Source organism: Fukomys damarensis, unplaced genomic scaffold (genome assembly GCF_012274545.1).
Source record: "Fukomys damarensis isolate Sample0158 unplaced genomic scaffold, DMR_v1.0_HiC HiC_scaffold_13, whole genome shotgun sequence".
Lineage (NCBI taxonomy): Eukaryota > Metazoa > Chordata > Mammalia > Rodentia > Bathyergidae > Fukomys > Fukomys damarensis.
Window position 1 is genome coordinate 1,636,458 of NW_022900925.1, and position 20,193 is coordinate 1,656,650.

Below are 20,193 nucleotides of genomic sequence, written 5' to 3' on the forward strand. Positions count from 1 at the left end.
CATGGAGAATTGTTTTCTATCTTTTCACTTTCAGGCTATGGGCTTCTTTTTGCACTAGGTGTGTTTCTTGTATACAACATATTGTTGCATTTTGCTTCTTATTCCATTTTGCCAGTCTATTTCTCTTGATTGATGAGTTGAGGACATTGACATTGCTGGTTATTGGCACAATTTCTTAAAAAGTATTTTCAATCCAAGGTTTAATCCCAGGATGTAGAGTTTGCAGGTATGAAGAACTGACTATACTAAGATTATATTATTTTGATCATTAACTCTTCTGAAGACACAGAGGCACATATCAGTATTAAATGCATTATCTCATCCTATGGAACTATTCCTTTTCTTCTCTATTTTCCATTAATATTGAATTCTGGGCCCCATTCCCATCCTGTACCTTGGCCCTTATGTATGAACCTGATATATGGAAGGTGCTTGCTTATGCCTCAAAATATTTGTTAACTTTTCATTTCTGCATGTTCTGTACCTGCTTTTTATGTCTAAGGCATGCAGCTTTGAATGATGCCTCAAAATTGGGATCTTTTCCTTTTGGTAATGAAAAAATCATCAGTTTTTTGGTAAGAAATATTACTTTGCTTTTGGGGATGATGTTGATAGGTTTACCAAAGAGGCCATTTGTCATGCATGGGGAAGCATTCTGAGAAATAACCAATTTTGTTGTTATGGGTGCATCATGGAGTGGATCTACATAAACTAAGATGATTAAGACATCACTAGGTTATATAATCTTTTTTATTTTTTCTTTCTTTTTCTGAGGATCAAACTTGGGACCTTGTGCTTGTGAGGCAGGCAGCGACACCACTGAGCTAAATCCCTGGCCCTAGGTTATATAATCTTGTGGGACCACTGTCATATCTACAGTCCATTATTGACCAAGATGTCATTACACAGTGCATAGCAATAATTGAAAGTGATATAGTTTTCTGCTATTATTGCAGAAACTTCATAAAAGCAATAGAACATTCTGGCCTTAAGAACAAATGATTCAGTAATCCAATAAGTTGTTTTAGTATTTGCCTTTGTGCTGGTAGATCACTTGTCTTTCCACTTGCAGTTGAGTCCTATTCGATAATGATAATTATAATTGTTAAGAATCATATCTATATTATTCCAACATGACTTTTTTTGCAGTGGGGATTGAACCCAGGGGCTTATGCATGCAGGTAGGCCCTCTGTTACCTGACTACATTCCCAGATCTTTTTATTTCATTTTTTGAGACATGATCTAACTACTTTGCCCAACCTGGCCTCAAACTTGTGCTCCTCCTGCTTTAGTCTCCCAGGTAACTGAGCTAATAGGTATGCACTACCACACCTGACTCAACATGACTTCTGTATTTTATTGAATCACTTGGCTATATCATGTTTTCTGAGTTGATGTAGTGTTAAAAAATAGAGATAATGGCCTGAGATTTGGTTTAGTGGTTCTGCTGCTTTCCTCGCAAGTGCAAGGGCCGAAGTTAGATCCCCAATACCAAAAAACAAAACAAAACAAACTTTATGGGCCAGGGATTTAGCTCGGTGGTTCTGCTGCCTGCCTTACAAGTGTAATGTCCTGAGTTCAATCCCTGGTACCAAAAAAAAAAAAAAAAAAAGGTATAAAAAATAGAGATAAAACTCTAAATTTTAATATGAAGACAAACATGTATGTAAACATTAATACAGAAACATTATGAAGATGTATTCTGAAAAAATCATAACAGACTTGCCAAAATGAACCACATTATTTTAGCTGAAGGAAAACAACTAGTGTTTGTAGTGCTAATATAAATTTTAAAACTTAATGATTATATTAAAAGCATAACAGGATATCAGGGAATCTAATATTTTATCATTTCAAATTTGTGAAGTATATGTGAACAAAATTATTTAATTTGTTTCTTTTGAAATAGAAATTCCTAGTATACCTTTGGGATTATTCTGTGGGTCTTTATATGTCCTCCAGCAGAGTTTGGGCCATAACCTTGAAAGATAATCTTAAACACCACAGTGCCAAGTGTTGAAATCCTGAAATATCAAATGTATAAATTCTAAAATCCTGAAAAAATAACTGGAAAGATAACTTAAATGACATTTATTTACATTCTTTAAAGGGGATTTATTTGAGAAACACATAAAAACATGTCTACTTTATGCAATATTTATAGGCCACTACATAACAAAGGCAATAATACAAATGTGCAAGCATGCTCAGTTGTAAGAGTCTAACATTTACAAATAGATGAACCATATTTGTGAAGAAATAGGTCAAAATATAGACACATTACTATGTTTGGTAATTTTGTGAGCCTAGCTTTGTAACTCCAGCCATCTGAAAGGCAACCTGTGTTTTGTTGCGTTCCATCAAAAACTGCAGTGGATCACTGCATGCAACTGAAAACAAACTAATCCCATCCTCAGAATTTGTCTTTCTACCACCACCACTACTACCCCCACCACCCCAGTCCTGAATTGGAATTGCAGTGTCTAGGATTTCAATTTTTGAAATTGTAATCTTTTGGGATTGTTTTTTTGGAATTTTACACTTTAGGGATTTTGATTTTTTTAGTATGTTAGCATTTGGGATTATGACATTTGTATTTGTGAATTTCAGGTTTGTGATCAGCACTGCCTCCAGCCTCAGACAGTCTGTAGTGTGCTCTAGTCACTTGGTGACAAGGACTGTGGTGGAAGTCAACCTGACCACGGACTGTTGGTGAGTGTGCTTGATAGACCTCTATAAAGACGTGATGTTTGGGAACCTTCAGTCTTCAGTCGCTATAAAATAGGAAACACTCTAGTGTATCATCACTTAAGAGTCTTGGCTGAACAGTGTCTACAAGGAGATTGAGTTTTTTCACAGATACTTTTGGAAGACCTTGAATTTATTCCCCTTAGTGATCAGATAACACTTTTTAATGTTTTCTGTAATTTATTGACTTTGTTCTTATTTTAGAATTTTTATTCAACAAGTATTTACTAAGGGATTATTATGTTATAGGTAGTCTGCAGAATAGGACAATATTTATGCCTTAACAGAACTAATGTTTTGCATGTGTGGATTTCTCCCATATTATATCCAGTCTATACTTTGCTGTTTGTTTTTCTATTTCTTCTTTTTCTTACCTACCATATTTAAGATTCATAAACTATTTTAGGTCTATGTTCTCATTTCAAGTTTTGTTCTCCAGTGTAAACATACAGTAACAATGATATTAGACCTCTATTTAAAAATTGTTATAACACTGAAAAACACATCCTTATGTATAAATCCAAATATAGAAATAAAGTAAAATATGAAATGCCCCCCCCTTACAATCCTCACTCTAACTGCTTCCCCCAGAAGCCATACATATTGTTATGAAAATGCCTGTTTCCTACATTTTTTTTTTTTTTTTTTTTTTTTTTTGGTGCCGGGGGTCGAACTCAGGACCTTGCTGTGCTTGCAAGGCAGGCGGTGGAACCACTGAGCTAAATCCCCAGCCTTCCTACATTTTTAATAACACTGTTATCTCTTTAAAAATGTTAGTCTATATGATGGGTCTTTAACTACTTTCCTGCTTTGGCTGTCTTTGTTGGCTACTAAATGGTTAAGCATCCTTTCATGTTTGGTAGTCTTTGTATTTTTCCTTTTGTGAATTGCTTTTTTTGCTTTTGTCTTTTTTTCTGTTGGTCTGTTTGTTTCTTCTTGAGTTAATTTTGGTAATCTGTATTTTCCTAGAAAATTATCTGTTTTGTCTAGTTTAAAAATCCACATATACAATTATGTCCTCTTTCTTGTTTCTAATTTGAATACTTGTTTTTCCTTCTTCCTTGATTAGATTTGCCAGAGGTTCTCTCATGTTATTTCTTTCAAAACACTAACTTAGTTTTATTAATCTTCAAAACTATTTTAAAAATGATTTCCATTTTATTAATTTCTGCCTTTATCTTTATTAATTTCTTCTTCTTACTTTCTGTTGGCTTAGGGAAGACCATTCCCTTCACACAGAGAAGGTAGGAGCAAAGGTTCAGATACATTTATTTGGCATTTGGGAAAAATTTTGGACATTGTTCCTTTCCCAGCCATTGTTGCAAACATGGACAGTTCAGAATCAATTATGAAATAAGAGAGGAGTCAGGAATCAGAAAGAATGAGGTCAGATTATTAGCTTTAATTTATTATAAGACTGAATTGGAAAATAGTCGTTCACCTGTGATCATAGCCTAAGGTTACCCCAAGTTCCCTTGAATTTTAAGTTAACCAAGAAATTCTTAGAATAAATGCTTTTGGAAGTTTAGTAAAAAGCCAGTGAGAGAGAGATGAACAAATCAATTGCCTATAGACACTGAGGGCCAAATGGCCTCAAGGGAAGTCAGTCTTTCATTTCCATTTGGAGGCCTAGATTGGAAACAAAAAAATGAGTTGGCGGTCCCTGGTTAGCGACTGACAGAGCACAGCCAGACTGGTGGAGTATATGAGCTTAGGCTTCAGAGAGGCGCTTGAGACCAGCAAGGGAGGCAATGAACCAGAGAAGAGGGAGGGGCCAGGCCTTGCTACCTCATATGCGCATACTGCCAGGCCCATAGGGAATATGGTAGTGGGACGCCTGAAAGAGGAGCAGCTGGAGGTCAGATGAGAGCACTGCACATCCCAAATCTTGATGACTGGAGAGTGGAGTTGTGGGCACATGCCAAGTGAGGCGAATTTGTTTGTGGGGGACTGGGGCTGAGTCATTCTAGACTATACAGGGTGCTTGTTCTTTTCCAAAATTAGTTTAACATCTGCTTGGCACCAAAATGGTAGCTGCTTTTCTATCCCTGGCTAATTAAACAAATGCAAATCAATGCCGCCTGGGAGGGAAACACAGTGTGGGTGGCAGGTGTATAGAGCTAGAAGCAGAAGGTGGTCGGTGCTGGGGTGGGAGAGAGCAGGGGTGCCTACCTTGGAATCACATATGCCTCATCCTTACATGACCTCTCAAGGTCACTCTGATAACTTTGGTGTATGAATTCACCTGACACCACAGTAGTGTTTACATTGGCACATGATGACTTGTAAGCTGATGGGCTTCTTGTTCCTGGTCATGCATTTACCAAAAGGGACTTGCCTTTATATTTTCATAAGGAGGGCATGATGAATCTTGTCTCATAGCTCGTAAAAATCCAACTTCACTAACCATCCCTTGCCCGGTGTGATATGCTTCCCCATGTAATTAGTGCTCTCTAATTTCTCACAGTGAAATTTTATGCTTTCGAACAAAATTGAAGTCATTTAAAGATTTGAATTGGTTAACACTGAAGTCAAATGCCTTTTAGTAGGAATGAACATTTCCAGTTGAGCTTTATAGTTTTAAAAAGGAGGAATACTGCTATAGTGTGGATCATAAATGTACCCCCAAAGACCCATCCATATGCTAAAAGGCTTGTTCCCTGGACTGTGCTGTTAGGTGGTGGAACTTAAAATTTAGGACCTCACGAAAGATCTTGCTGGAGGTGAGCTCTTGAAGGGAACAGTGAGACCAAGCTCCTTGCTTTTACTCTCTTTGTATCCTGACTACAAAGTGAGCAGCTTTGCTGTACCACGCATTCCCACCATGATGTGCTGCTGCCTCACCCCAGGTTCAAAAGCAACGGGACCAACAAAATGTGGACAGAAACCCCCAAAACTGTGAGCCAAAGTAAACCTTGTCCTTTATCATTTTATTATTTCAGTTATTTTGTTACAGTAACAGAAAGCTGAATAGCACAAATATATTTCTATACTCCGTGTTTACGTCAATTTTTTGATTTTAATGTATATTCATTATGACCTGCTAACCCGTGAGATAAATAATTTCTATTTATACTCATTTTCTAATGAGAAATACTGGACCTGTTGTTGGCTAGGTGATGCTTAGAAACCCAGAAAAAATTTTACTTTTTTTTGCCCTCTTGGAAGTCATCCTAAATCGTTAGAGATTCTCTTAGATATCACTCTTCTGTTACGTAGGAGTCCCAAGAATTCTTACTCTGACAGTCTTTGCAAAAATTAGTCTAACATCTGTTTGAAACTTAGAGTCACTTTCATCTTTGGGCTTTTTTCTAGTTATTTTTAGGGTTGATAAATTTATTTTCCAAGAGCAAAACAGCATTTTAAGCTTTAACTTTTGGCTGGGATTTAGGAAATTCTTGTTCAGTTGATAGCTGGCAGATTTCCTGCTGAGGCACTTGAGCTTAGCCCACGCAAAGGTTTCCTTCAGCTGTAGAGTGTCTGTTGGTCTGAGGCTTGGCCACGTGGTCACTGTCCAGTCCCCATGCAAGGGGGCACCACAATTGCCACTGTAGTTAGTCATCTTACTCTGCTCTTACGGAATCTAGGAAGGAGAGTATAGAGCTCTTGCAAAGGAAATCTCATCCAGAGTTTAACGATTTCCACAGATTAGGAAAGCTTTCTTCAGTTGAATTGAACTTGCTTTCTGTAGTATAAGCCATGAAATTACAAAGAATCTTGTCCTATCAGGGCTTGTCATTATTGTTATGCTTAAGCAGAACTTTTAAAATTATAAATCTGCTATGCAATCATTGTAGGTGGTATAGAAAAAACTTTAAAAGCATAAAGAATATTGAAATTTCTTAGCTCATCACCTATTTTTAATATATAGGGTTTTAGGGCCAGGGATTTAGCTCAGTGGTGCTGCCTAGCAAGTGCAAGGTCCTGAGTTCAATTGCAGGTATAAAAAATATATCTCTATCTCTCTCTGTCTGTGTGTCTGTCTGTGTGTCTGACTGTCTATCTGGAAATCAGTAGTAGTCTTTTTTCTATTTCGAAGTATAAATGTGGACATTTACTGCATACATCATTTACACTTTGTATTTTCTACTAACTAGTATATTGTCATCATTGTTCTGTATCACCAAATATTTTACAGTATCACTCCCCTCCTTCCCTCTCTCTCTCTTCCTTCCTCTTCCCCTTTCTTCCTCCCTTCCTTCTTTTCTGTGGTACTGGGGATTGGAGCTAGGATCTCACACCTTGGCAGATGCTGTACCACTGAGCTGCATCCCAGCCTCTTTTATTTTTATTTTGAAACTGTGTGTCTTGCTGAGTTGCCCAGACTGGCCTTAAACTTGTGATCCTTCTATCTCATTCTGTTGAGTAGCTGGAATTATAGGTATGTGCCGCTGTATGGGGCACAATATTACTTAAATTTTTTTGGGGGGTACTGGGGATTGAACTCAGGACCTTGCATTTGCAAGGCAGGTGTGGTGCCACTGAGCTAAATCCCGGCCCTAAAATTTTCTTATTGGTATATTTAGATATATATAATGATAATATTCATCGTAGAAAATTTGTACCTGTACATGATAATTCTTGCTTCTTTTTTCCCATTCCCTTCCCCTCCAACTTCTCTTCCTCTCATTATTTATAAAAGCTTTGTTTTCATTTTTTCCTTCCATTCTCTTTTTTATTGTCCCTTTCTTCCTTTTCCCCTCTCCCTGTCTTTGTTCCCCTTCCAATTTGAACATGTTCTTCTCATTTCTTAATATCTTACACATTTTGGTCCTTATTTACACTTTCAATTTCTCACACCAGAAAAACAATGTGGTATTTAAACATGTGTGTCTGATTTATTTTACTTGAGTATGGTCTCAAGGTGCATCCATTTACCTAGAAATGTCTCAAGCTTATCCTATCCTTCTTTATGTCAGAGTAGTACTCCATTTTATATAAAAACCATGTCTTCTTTATCCATTCATTGCTTGATAAGCATTTGGGCTGTTTCCAAGCACTTACCACCTTTTAAACTGAGATATGATTCACATATCACACAACACACTTAAAAAAATACAGTGCAATGATTTTGGGGGTATATTTACAGAGTTGTGCAATAATCACTTCTCTTAAATTCTGAAATATTTTCATTACCTCAAAAAGCAACCCTGTGGCCTGGAATGTAGCTCAGTGGTACAGCATCAGCCCGGCAAGAACAAGTCCCGGAGTTCAAGTCCCAGTACCAAAACAATAAAATAAAATAAAAATAAAAAGCAACACTAGAGTTATTAGCAGCCATTCCCTGTTCAAACACCTCCCTTCATCTAGTGGCGACTCTCTTTCTGAATTTGTCTGTTCTGGACATTTCATGAAGTAGAATCATACACTATGTAGCTCTTTATGTCTGCCTTACTTCACCCAACATAATGTATTCAAGACTTTTCATTCCTTTTAAAATTTACTTTCTTTTTATGATGAATAATATTCTATTGAAAGGATGTAGGGGCCAGGGATTTAGCTCAGTGCTTCTGCTGCCTGCCTCACAAATGCAAGGACCTGAGTTTGATCCCCGGTACCAAAAAGAAAGAAAGAAAGGATGTATTCATTATGTTTACCCATTCTTCTATTTAGTGAAGTTTTCCCCTAAGCTTCTGTCTGTTGTGAATAGTGATGCTTTGAACATTTGCATACAGGCTTTTATTTAAACTTCTTTTTTTTCCAATTATTTTGAATATATACACTGGAGTGAAATTTCTGGATCATACAATGTGCTTAACTTTTTGAGAAACTTGCAAGTTACTTTGACTAGGGTGGTGCCATTTTATATTCCCACAAGCATTGTTTGAGAGTTCCGGTTTCTCTATATCCTTGCCAGCACTTGTTACTGTCTGTCCTTTGGTCTACAGCCATCCTAGCAGCTGTTGAAGTTTTCTGTCTCCTTGTAGCTTTGGTTTGCATAATGCCTGATGATTTATTTCTTAGTCTAAGGATGTCGAGTATCTTTTCATGTTTTGTTTTTTTGCCATTTTTATTGTATATTCTCTTTGGAGAAATGTCTTTTCAGATCCTTTGCCCATTTTTTTAGTTGAGTTATTTGCCTTTTTATTGAGTTGTAAAAGATCTTTATATATTCTTAATAGATCCTTATTAAATATATGATTGAAACTGTTTTCTCCATTCTGTGGGTTATCTGTGTGCTTTGTTGATAGTGTGCTTTGAAGCAAAAAGTTTTTAATTTTTGTGAAGTTCATTTTATCTGACTTGGTTTTGGGTACTTCTGCTTTTTAATATCATATCAAAGAACACATTGCCTAATAAAAGGTCATGAAGTTTTACGTCTCTGTTTTCTTTTAAGAATTTGTTATTTTAGCCCTTATGTTTTGAAGTGATTTTTGTATACAATATGAAGTAGAAGTCTAACTTTACTTTTTTGCATGAGGACATCCAGTTATCCCAGCACCATTTGTTGAAAAGAGCATGTATTCTTCCCACATTGCATTATCTTGGTCTTTCTTTTTTCTTTTTAGTTTTTTGAGACAGGGTCTCACTATGTAGTTGAGACTGACCTGGAACTCACTATGTAGTGCAGGCTCACAGTGATCCTCCTGCCTCAGCCTCCAGAGTGCTGGGATTACAGGTGTGCGCCACCATGCCCGACTTCTTGGTCTTTCTTGATGGTGTAAATCAACTGCCTGTAAAGTTAGGAGTTCACTTCTGAAGTCTGTTTTTTTCTTTTGATCTGTGTAGTTACTCTTCTGCCAATATCACACAATCTGGATTGTTACAGCTTTGTAATAAGTTTTGAAATTTGGAGTGTGAATCTTCTAACTTTGTTCTTCATTTTCAAAATGTTTTTAGCTATTGTGAGACCTTGCATTTCCATTTGAGTTATAGAACTAGCTTGTAAATTTATGTTATCAATTTAGGGGGTGTTTCCATTTTTAATATTAAAAGACTTAGAGTACATGGGATGTCTGTCCATTTACTTATGCAAATTTTCAATGATGCATAGTTATTAGTTTGTAAATCTTCAATTTTTTCTTGTTTATATTTAATTTTTTGTTATTTTTAATGCTACTGTAAATATAATTATTTTTCTAATATATTGTAATTGTTCATTGCAAATATATAGAATAATTGATTTTGTTTCTTGAAATTTTATTGAGTTCCTTATTAGCTCTAAGGGTACTTTGTGTTATAGATTCCTTAAGATTTTCTACATACAAGATTCTGCATCTGTTAATATAGTTTCACTTTCTTACTAATTTGGATGCTTTCTCTTTGTTTTTCTTGCCTAGTTGCCCTAAAGCCTCCAGTGTAATGTTGACTAGATGTAGGGAGAAAAGATACAACTTTGTCTTATTTCTGGTCGTGGGGGAAAGTTTTCAAGATTTTCATCACTAAGTATGATGTCAGTTGTGAGTGTTTTGTAGTTACCCTTTATCAGTTTGAGGAAGTTCCCTTTTATTTCTAGTTGTTGAATGTTTCTTTTTCTTTTTTTGGGGGGGGTCATGAAATTCTGCTCAACTTTGTCAAGTTCTTTTCCTGGATCTATTGAGATCATGTAGTTTGTCTTTTATTTTACTAATATGGTGTATTACATTGATTAATTCTCCTTTGTTAGGACAATCTTGAATTCCATTGGTTAAATCTCCTTTGATTGTGGTGTATAATACTTTATGTATGTTCATTGGATACATTTCTACAAATAGGATTTCCAAACCAAAGGTTATGCACAGATATTTATCTCATCTTGCCATTGGCATTTATATTTTTATAGTGGGTTTTTATTTTCAGAGATTTGAAATTTTCAAATAGTCCTATCTTTTTTATTTAGGTATTCTGGCTTTGTATGTGGGCTCAATGAGGCCTTTCTTACCTCAGTCGAATATATTATCTTCTGTATCTTCTATCTTTATAATACTTCTTGTTTTCTCCACTTCTATCTTTATTCCTGAGGAATTCGTTTGTGTAAATAGTATGAGTGCAAGCCTGTTGTTGGACAAGTGCTTAGTCAGTTTTCTGAGTGCCATTTTAAAAAATGAAACAAACCATTCTTTATCCTCAAATTAGTAATATCATCGTTATAATCTAAATTCTCCTGTGGCTTTATTGTGATCCATTGGTCATCCTTCTCTTCCTAAACTATACTATTATAATTATTATACTTCTCTGCTCTGTTTTAATATATGGCAGTCAAATTCTCTTTCAGTTAAGAATCATTTATTCTAAAACTTCTGTAGAGCAGAATCGATGCTACCAGAGAAATTTCAGGATAATTTTGTAAGGAATTTTTTCATGCTTCTAATTCTATTAAGGTCTTTGTTAGAATTGCAACACATTTGTAAAGAATGTATTGTTTAATTAAAAATTATTTGTATATAATTGTATTATTTTATTATACAATATAATAAAATTTAGAAAATTCTGAAGATATTAATGTGAACTTAAAGTTCCAGTTGTAGTAGCTCTGGAGTCACTGGGTTTTACTGTGGGCTGTCCATAGTACTAGGGTTGTGTACCCTAGGTTTTCTGAGGATGCCCATATCATTCAAGAACTCTCTGGATTCAAAATTAAGTATGAAGTACTTATTTAGGACAAAAAACCAGAAATCACCTCATTTCTGAAGGATCAGTGATTCAGATGCTGTCTCTGGGATCCTTCCATTCAGCTTTCAGAACAGCCTGCTTTGATTTGCTTTCCGGTTATAAATCTGCCTTCCCCTCCACACCTAGAAAACTACAAATTGTGAAGCCATGGGTTGGGGTGGGAGAGGCTGGACTCTTAGGCCTCAGTATTTTGGGTTTTTGTTTTTTTTTCTATTTGATGTCTCATGGTGCAATCAACAAGAAGCCAGTCAGTTTGCATGTTTAAATCCTTAGATTTTGGAGAAGTATGAATGAAGTATTCAGGACCCAGTTAGACAGAAACATGATTTTGTACTCTGTGTGTATGTTTGTGCGCGCTTAGATGCACACATGCACTAGAGAAGGAGAAGGAGAGGCAGAGGCGTGGGGAGCAGGCAGGGCCCGCCTGCTTCCTGAGCGAAGCCTTGCTCAAGCGCTCTCTGAATGTGGTTTTCCTCCCAGGCCAGCACCCGGCCCAGAATAGCGTGGCTGACTTGCTGATTGAGGTCAGCAGCTCCCAAGAAGCACGAAAAGCAAAGGGCTTTGCAGTAAGTATGGAGTTGCTTGTTATTTGAGGTAGGGGTAGAAAATCTATGGAGATAGCTCTGTTTGGGGCACAAGGTCAGTTACAGTGTCTAACTTCCCCTGAAGACTCTCATGTCACTAAGGCAGCATTGGTGTCTTCTTTTGTAGTAGAGGGACTGGGTAAGTTAATGATACTTGTGTGTTGTGGAGGCTGAGAATGAATTGGAAACTCATCTTCTGATGTCCTGAAAAATTGTCTTTCCTCACTGTCGTTTTCATCCTGCAAAGTGAAGATGATTCATGCTGACTACGAATTAATATATAAAGTTCTGTCTCTGTGGGTACTAATTATTTAGTAGCGTGGAGATTGGCATGTAGAGTGTGTTCTGTCATCTGGCGGAGGGGCTGATAATGTCCCGGTGTTCAACATTTGGGCAATATATTGCGCAAAGGTCTGAAATTAGATGCTTAAGAAGAATTTAAAAGCAGTGACATAACAGTGATAGCAGCTTTGCTCAGAAATTGTCTGTTCCTTGATTTCTGTTTGGACAGTATTCCCCACACTCCCTCAAAAGGCTCAAGATAGTTTGACATCTCTTCCTAACTACTGTATTTTCCAGAAATTAAGTTTTTGTGGTTTTGATTTTCTCTTCCCATTGACTCTTAATTTCTTATTAGAATAAAATATTTAGCTCAGTAAAGCAGGAAGCCCATACTGTAAGTTTATTTGGAAAATGTGACACCCTCCTACCACCTTCTAAGTAGAAAGCAAAGGCAAAGGCATATATTTTCTTTTTCTGTGATAGTACTTATTAACATGGCTCTTTTTGTTTCCTTACAACTCCATTCAGTAGACTGTATTGTTACATGGTCCTTTTTATAGGGTAGCCATTTTCCACTTCCTTTAATCTTCCCTTTGCCAAGTGAGTTAACATGTCATGTACTGTCTAAACAGGGAAGCCCCCAGAGACAGAGGAGTATAAAATAAACCATACCAAACTTTCGCTTAAACTCTGGAATTTGAAATATAGCACTACATGCAAAGTGTCTTTAAAAAAATTTTTTTAACTCATTTCAATTTTTTTCAAATGTTTAAATGATTAAAAATAATGTTTTGAGTGCTCACTGAGGGACAAGTATAGCGACCAAGCTCTCTAGAAGTATCATTTTACTTAATTCTGATAGTAGCTCCTTGGGGTAGCTACCTTTGTGGCTTTCATCTCATAGGTGAGGAAACAGAGGCATGGAGTGGTTGTGTAACTTGGCCAAGGTCAGGTGGGAGGTGGAATGGACAGATGGTACAACCAGGATGGGAACTCAGGCCACCCTCAGTGCAGAGCTCTTCCTGATAGAACATTTTGGCAAATTTGGAAGTTATACAAAACAGTGACTCAAACCCATGCCCTAAAACAACTGTCAAAATTGCTATATTTCTTTCTACTTAATACAGCTAGATCTTCCAGCACACAAATTAAAAAATATTATTATATAGTTTTGTTTTTGTTTTTTTTTACTGGGGATCGAACTTGGGTCCTTCCTCTTGTGAGGCAGGCAGCAGAACCACTGAGCTGAATCCCTGGCCCATATAGTTTTATAATTCTTCTAAATGATGTATAATGCTCTTTTAAGTGATTGTCCCATAAATTAACTATTCCTTGTTCTTAAAAATAAGGTTGCTTTTTTTTTGTTTCTTGATATTATAAATAATACTTTAGAAGCTATCTTTGGCCATAAAACTTTATGTTTTAGGATTATATCTGTATATTTGCAGATGTGGGATTACTGGATAAAGGCGTATGTGTGTGTGTGTGCATGTGCTCAAGTACTTGGGGATTGAACTCAGGGCTTCATGTATGCTGATGAGGGCCTATACCACTGAGCTACTCTGAGCCTGGACATGAACTTTTTAATGATGCTTGGTATGTACTACAGAGTTACTTTTTATTCACATGGTGTGAGAGAATGCCAGTTTAATTTCATCTCTCCGTGGACAGGACCATGAGAGGAAAAGAGTAGTTAAACAGAACCTCTTTTTGTAATTTTACATTTTTTTTTTCAATGTAGTGGGCTGAACATTTCTTCACATGCTTGCTTATAAGTTATAGTTTCTTGATTTTTTTTTAGGATCTTAACAGTTTTCTTTGCTAATTTGTATGGTTTTATAATAAGATATAGTTACCATTTTTTCTTGTCAGTTATTTTTCCAAATCTATTATTTACCTTTTTTAAAAGAGTTTTTAGGACTGGGAATGTAGCTCAGTGTTAGAGTGCTTGCCTAGCATGTGCAAGGCTCTGGGTTCAACACTTAGCACTAATAAATAAATAGGATTTTTTAAAAAACATGCACCCACTTAGTATTTTTCCACAGTCAAATCTGCCCTCCTTTATCTGATTTTTCTTAGTCTAGAGATGTAAGTTCTCCTCTTTTAAGGTATTTGTTTCTTTTTAATATGTGCTTTGGTGGATGATATAAAAAGATTTAAACTGACCTTGTAAAAATAACACTAACTTGCTTTTCTAATATCATTTATAAGCATTTCTCTTATTTTCTAATATTTTATAATTTCATCTTTTTACATTTTCTGCTTTTGTGTTAGACGATATTCTTGATTACCTGTTTTACTCATAGGAGCTATCTATTTCTGGGCTATTAATGTATCACATTGTGATAATTTGTGTTGATAGGCAGAATGAATTGTGTGGAGTAATAGTTGTGTGGCAGAATAAGGTGTTGAAAAAGAACTTGAACACAGGAGGCAGATTGTTCAGCCTTAATTAACTTCTCTGTCCCTTCTAGTCTTACTGCCTGTAAAATGGGAATTGTTTTGGGGTCTGTTCCATGATATTTTCAGGTTGACAAAATAAAAGCTAAATTGGCATACATACATGTTGAAAAAGTAACGTATGTAGATTGTACAGAGTATTTGAAGTACAAATATATATTTTATATACAATAACATATGGTGAGTCAAATTCTTAATTTATCCTTGAATAACTTAAGAAGATCTTTTATATAATCTTGGTGTGCAGGGAAGGTTATCTTAAGCCATAAAAGAAAAAAATGACATATTTGACTTCATGTACATTAAAATCTTGGTACACTATAAAGATAGGCAGGTGGCAAACACAAATTTTGTTGTGTACACACAAAAAACATTTCTCAAAGATTGCTATCCACAAAAGTGAAGAATTCCCACAAACCAATTAGAAAAAAATAAACAAAAATGGGCAAAGGTTATAAGGTTCCCAGAGAAATAGAATGCTAATGCAACCACAGTATGTAACATAAATCAGGAAATAGTCACTTTTCCAGGCCTAGAGGAAAGGAGATTTTGGGGAGCAGGATCTCAAGTGTGGAAGCTCATGAATGAGTAGGTAGATGCTAAATTTTAGGAAGAGGGAGAATTTAGGAGGCAGTGTTTATTTAACTTGGGTTTGACAAGGAGAAAAAGCAAATAATTTATTGAGAAAACAACATAGAGGCTTGAAGGAAAAGGTGTTTTATTATTGGAAGCTGACCTCTTCCCAGCTCAGGCTGTGTGAGGTGTCCCCACTTGCCAGGAAAATAGATACTGCCGTATCATTGTATTCTGCTCTCTCTATTTTTAACAGCTGTTGTCTAAGATTCAAAACAGCCCTTTGTCCAGTGTCTTAGTCCATTTTCTGCTGCTATGACAGAATTCCTGACACTAAGTATTTTAAAAAGAGAGAAATTTGTTTAGCCCCAAGTTTTGGAGTCTGAAAATCTGCGTATCTTCTGTGTTCTGCCTTTGGTGAGGGACCTCCTTGGTTATGTCACAGCTTGGCAGATGGCATCCTGTTGGGAGTACGTCAGTGAGGGAGAGCGCATGGTGAGATAGGAAGCCAGAGAAAGTCAGGGGCCAATTTGCTCTTTTTATAACCACCTCTTCTTGAGGGAGCTAACTGGATGGAGCTCCATGAGAATTACATTCCTCACTTCCCAGCATGGCACTCCCAACTGCTGAGCCACCTTCCACAGGGCCCCAGCTCTTAAAGTTTCTATCACCTCAACACCGTCACACTGCAGGCCAAGCTTCTAGCACATGAACCTTCAGGGGACATACTCAGATCATATCCAAACTATAGTATCCACACACCTAGCAGTTATCTAGTTTCTAGTTGGACCAAGGAGTGTGCAAGGCCATGGGGAGACAAGGGTGACTGAGCGAGAGAGAATGTGCCAGCCTGGGGGACCTATACACTTGTGGAGAAGGAACAGGAAACACTGTAATAAATCACGTCACTGATTGTGATCGTAGCTATGCAGCTTCCTTGGAGGGGGGCTATATTGGAGAGTTACAGAGAAGGCTCCTGAAATGGGAGACCAGGGAGACAAGGAAACTAGGCTGCGCTGAGAAGCCTGCAGGGGATGCCAGCATTTTCCATGAGGCTGCTCAGTGAGACCCCTGCTCATATGCAGTCACTTCTCACCTCGTCCTACATAATTCCACAGCTTCTGTCTCGCCAGTTTTATCCTCTTTTTTCTTCCCCTATTGCCAGTCCTTCATTCCTTTCACTGGGACCATTGTTTCCCAGATTTTAGTCACTTAATTATTCTTTTTACAAGTTGTTGCTATAGCCAACTACCAACACTTACTAAATTCTCTTAAATGTTTTCACACAATTAACATATCTTAAAAGTAAATGCTATGATACTTGAGAAACAATGAAAATGAAATTATGCCCAAAAATTTTAAAATGTAAAAACCTGTAATGAAGGCAGAGCTCTTTAACATGGTTTAAAGTGGATATCCTGGGTAGCTTTGATCGTATGAGGTGCCATTTATATGAGAGGAAAGAAATATATTAGGTTTGATATTTAGCAAGCTGAAAACCATTCTAGTGTAAGGGAATTCAGGAAGGACACTGCAAGAAAGAGATAAGAGAAAGAGGGAGAGACTGCAGGGCATTTATATATTTTGTACTATTACAAGTGCATGAGGTAAGTATTGTAAATAAATTTCTGAACCTGGGGGCTTGAGGACCTCCAGGGTACCCACCTCCTACTAGGATCATTGGTAAGTCTCCTTCGTGATGGGTTCCCATTGGTGAAGGAGTCCTCCTGGTGTTATCTGTGCTTCCTGGCAGCCTCAGCATGGAGGACCACAGGAAGGAGAGAGGCAGTGCAGCAGCATTACTGTTGAGAGATTTGGGCAAAAAAGAGGGGGGGCCCACCAAGGCAGGTGAGGGGGTCAACAGGGCCTTTTGCGAGGATCCAGTCCCAACGTCAGTCCTGCAGTGCAGGAACATGAATCCCTGTGCACTGGCTTTTCCTCCCACAGTGTCTCTTTCCCTTGCTTTGCTGTTTCCTCTATCTGTGGATATTTTCTCTCCCTTTTCGCCTAGTTTATGCCTCTTATCCTAGGTGTCACCTGAAGCCTTTTCCTCTCTGACTTGGTCATCCTCTTAAATTTTCACTATTGAGCTCTTATATTCTTGTGGCTAATGTGTAGTTTCCTACACTGGACCCTGAAACCCAGGTAGGGGAGATGGGATTTGTTTTTACCCACTCCTGTGCCTTGTTGCCTACCACAGTGCCTGAGATACAGGAGGTGGTCCAGAGACATATGTAGAGCAAACAGAAGAATGAAACAGTCCCCAGACATTTGATTGTATAAACAAGTGAATTCCTATGACTGATCTCAGGCCTGACTTTTACTCTCCCAGTGGAGCAAGTCACAGGGAATGAAAAAGAAAGATCCCAGGAGGTGCAGGGCATGCATATGAGCCAGAATTGGGAGCTAGATTTTATTTTAAAGAGCATGAGGACCCAGTGGAGGATGCTGAACAGAGAAGTGATAAGATCTGACCTATATTTTAAAGGGATCATTGTCATTAGAGTGAAAAAATTGGCTGGGCAGAGGTAGAAGGGTGAGCAGAAAGATAGAAGTGAATTAGGTGCATGTGGAAAGAAGATCCAGGTGGATTTTGGATCTGTCTTGGAGGTAGATCTGATGGGTGGCTGTTATGTTTATTGCTCTGATCGACACTCTTAATTTTTTGTGAGAGTGGTGCTGAGGTCCTGAGCTTCCCACACAAAGCTCCCACAGGTGCCTCCCGCTGTGTCCCAGCACCACAGCCTCAGCAGCAGCAGAGAACCAGCTTCCAGCCCCCTTTGGCTATCAGGCTTATGAGCCACTACCTGTTTCCTTCTGTCGCACATGGTACTGAGCTGCCACCAACTGCACAGGGAAGTGGCACTCTTGCCTACAAAACAGAGTCCAACTCATTAATCTGCCCCTCTGAACCTCCATGACATTTTTCCAGGGTTGTTTTGCACTGCGTCCTATGGTGCTCATCCATTGCTGAGTCAGTCCAATGCCCACACCATGGTGTTGCTCCTTGCCTGGGTCTATACCTTGGTGTTGCCCCTCATCTGCTTTTGAGTGTGCTTTTCTCATCAAGAATGCTCATTCTTATAATTTTCACAGCTCGATGTTCTACCTATCTCTAGAGTTAAATTTGTCTCCTTAGGATTACCATAACAAAATACAGAATGGGTGCCCTAAACACTAGGAATTTTTTGTTTTTGTTTTTACTGTACTGGAAGCCAGAAGTTCCAGATCCAGCTGTCAGCAGGGTTAATTTCCTCAGAGAACTATCTTCTTTGCTGGCAGAGGGCATCTTCATGCTGTGTCCTCATATGGTCTCCCATCTGTTTGTCGGTATATTAATCTCTTACTATATGGAAACCAGTCATATTGAATTAGGGCCTGCTCTCAAGCCCTCATTTTACATTAATTACCCCTTTCAAAATCTCTCCAATCAAAGTCACATTTTGAAGTACTGGAGACTAGGACTTCAGCATATTAATGAGGGAAGCACACAATTTGGCCCACAACAAAGCCTGACTTAAATATTATCTTTCCCTCAAATATCCTCCTATGGCATGCATCATAGCCTTGTAGTGGACTTCTTTTTAACACTAATTTCTATCCTTTTGTATTTATTCGTTCATTTGAAATATCACCAAGAGACCATCGAGTCTAAATTCTTGGTCTGTATTGTTCTAAGTGCTGAGCACACCAACTTTATCTGTTGTAGGTCACCCTGGCCATTTCATTTTTCATCACCCAACAAACAGTGTCTCTGACCACTTCCCTTGCATAAGGCATTGATCTAGATGTTGTGCCTAAATGGAAAGGTGAATCAGATTTGGCACTTACAGTTGCCAAATTGAGTTGGAGCAATGTGATATTTACATACCCAGTCATACAAGAAAAGGCAGTAAATGTAAAAAAAAATGGATAAAATGCTTGGAATTTAGAGACATATCAAAGTATTTTATTGTGTTGTATGTATAAGGAGATGGTAGTCAGATAAGATTGTAGAGAAGGAGTAATATTAAATGTGGGTTTTGAAGGATGGGTATGATTTGTTTATATTGTAGCTAACCTGCAAGTTTGGTGTCCTTCATTTAGGACAATACATTTAAAATTCATCTATAGTTATAGTTTATTCTTTTTTAATTTCAACGTTTTATTTTACTTTTATTTATTTTATTTATTTTTTTGGTACTGGGGATTGAACTCAGAACCTTGTGCCTGTGAGGCAGGTGGTAGAACCACTGAGCTAAATCCCCAGCCCAGTATTTTATTTTTATTTCATGGTGTTGAGGATCAGACCCCATGTATGCTAAACTCATGCTGTACCACTGAGTTACATCCACAACCCTCTTTATGACACTTAATAATTTTACATATTTGTGTAGTACAGTATGATGCTTCAGCCCATGTGTATATTGTGTAATGAGCAACTCACGGTAATAAGCATCTTTCTTTTCTTTGTGGTGAGATCATTTAAAATCCTCTCTTTTAGCTACTTTGAGCTATACAATGCAGAATGGGTGGTCACCCTGCTATATCTCTTTGATATAATGATTTCATTTTGTAGTGGTATTTCTGGGTCATATGGTAGTTCTGTTTTTAATTTTTTTGAGAAACTTCCATACTATTTTCCACAATGGCTATAATAATTTACATTCCTAACAACTGTATGTAAAAGTTCCCTTTTCTTATATCCTTGCCCACATTTAACTATCTTTTGTCTTTTTTTTTTTTTTTGTACCAGTGATTGGAACCACTGAGCTAAATCCCTGGCCCTATCTTTTGTCTTTTTGATAATAGATATCTAATTTGAGTGAGGTATTATCTCATACTGCATTTGATTTGCATTTTCTTCATGATTAGTGTTACCCATTTTTTATATACATGTTGCCCATTTGCATGTCTTCTCTTGAGAAATGTCTATCCAGGATTTTTCCCCACAGTTTAATCAGACTTTTTTTT

At 37.4% G+C, this 20,193-nt stretch overlaps 1 long non-coding RNA gene across 1 annotated transcript in view; it reads left to right on the plus strand.

Moving 5' to 3' along the window:
- Positions 1-20,193, plus strand: part of LOC104849963 — an 83,377-nt gene that overhangs the window by 32,127 nt on the left and 31,057 nt on the right. Inside the window, exon 2 of the long non-coding RNA XR_776860.2 lies at positions 2,612-2,713. This is a non-coding gene — a long non-coding RNA (uncharacterized LOC104849963). The remainder of the gene's footprint in view (positions 1-2,611; positions 2,714-20,193) is intronic.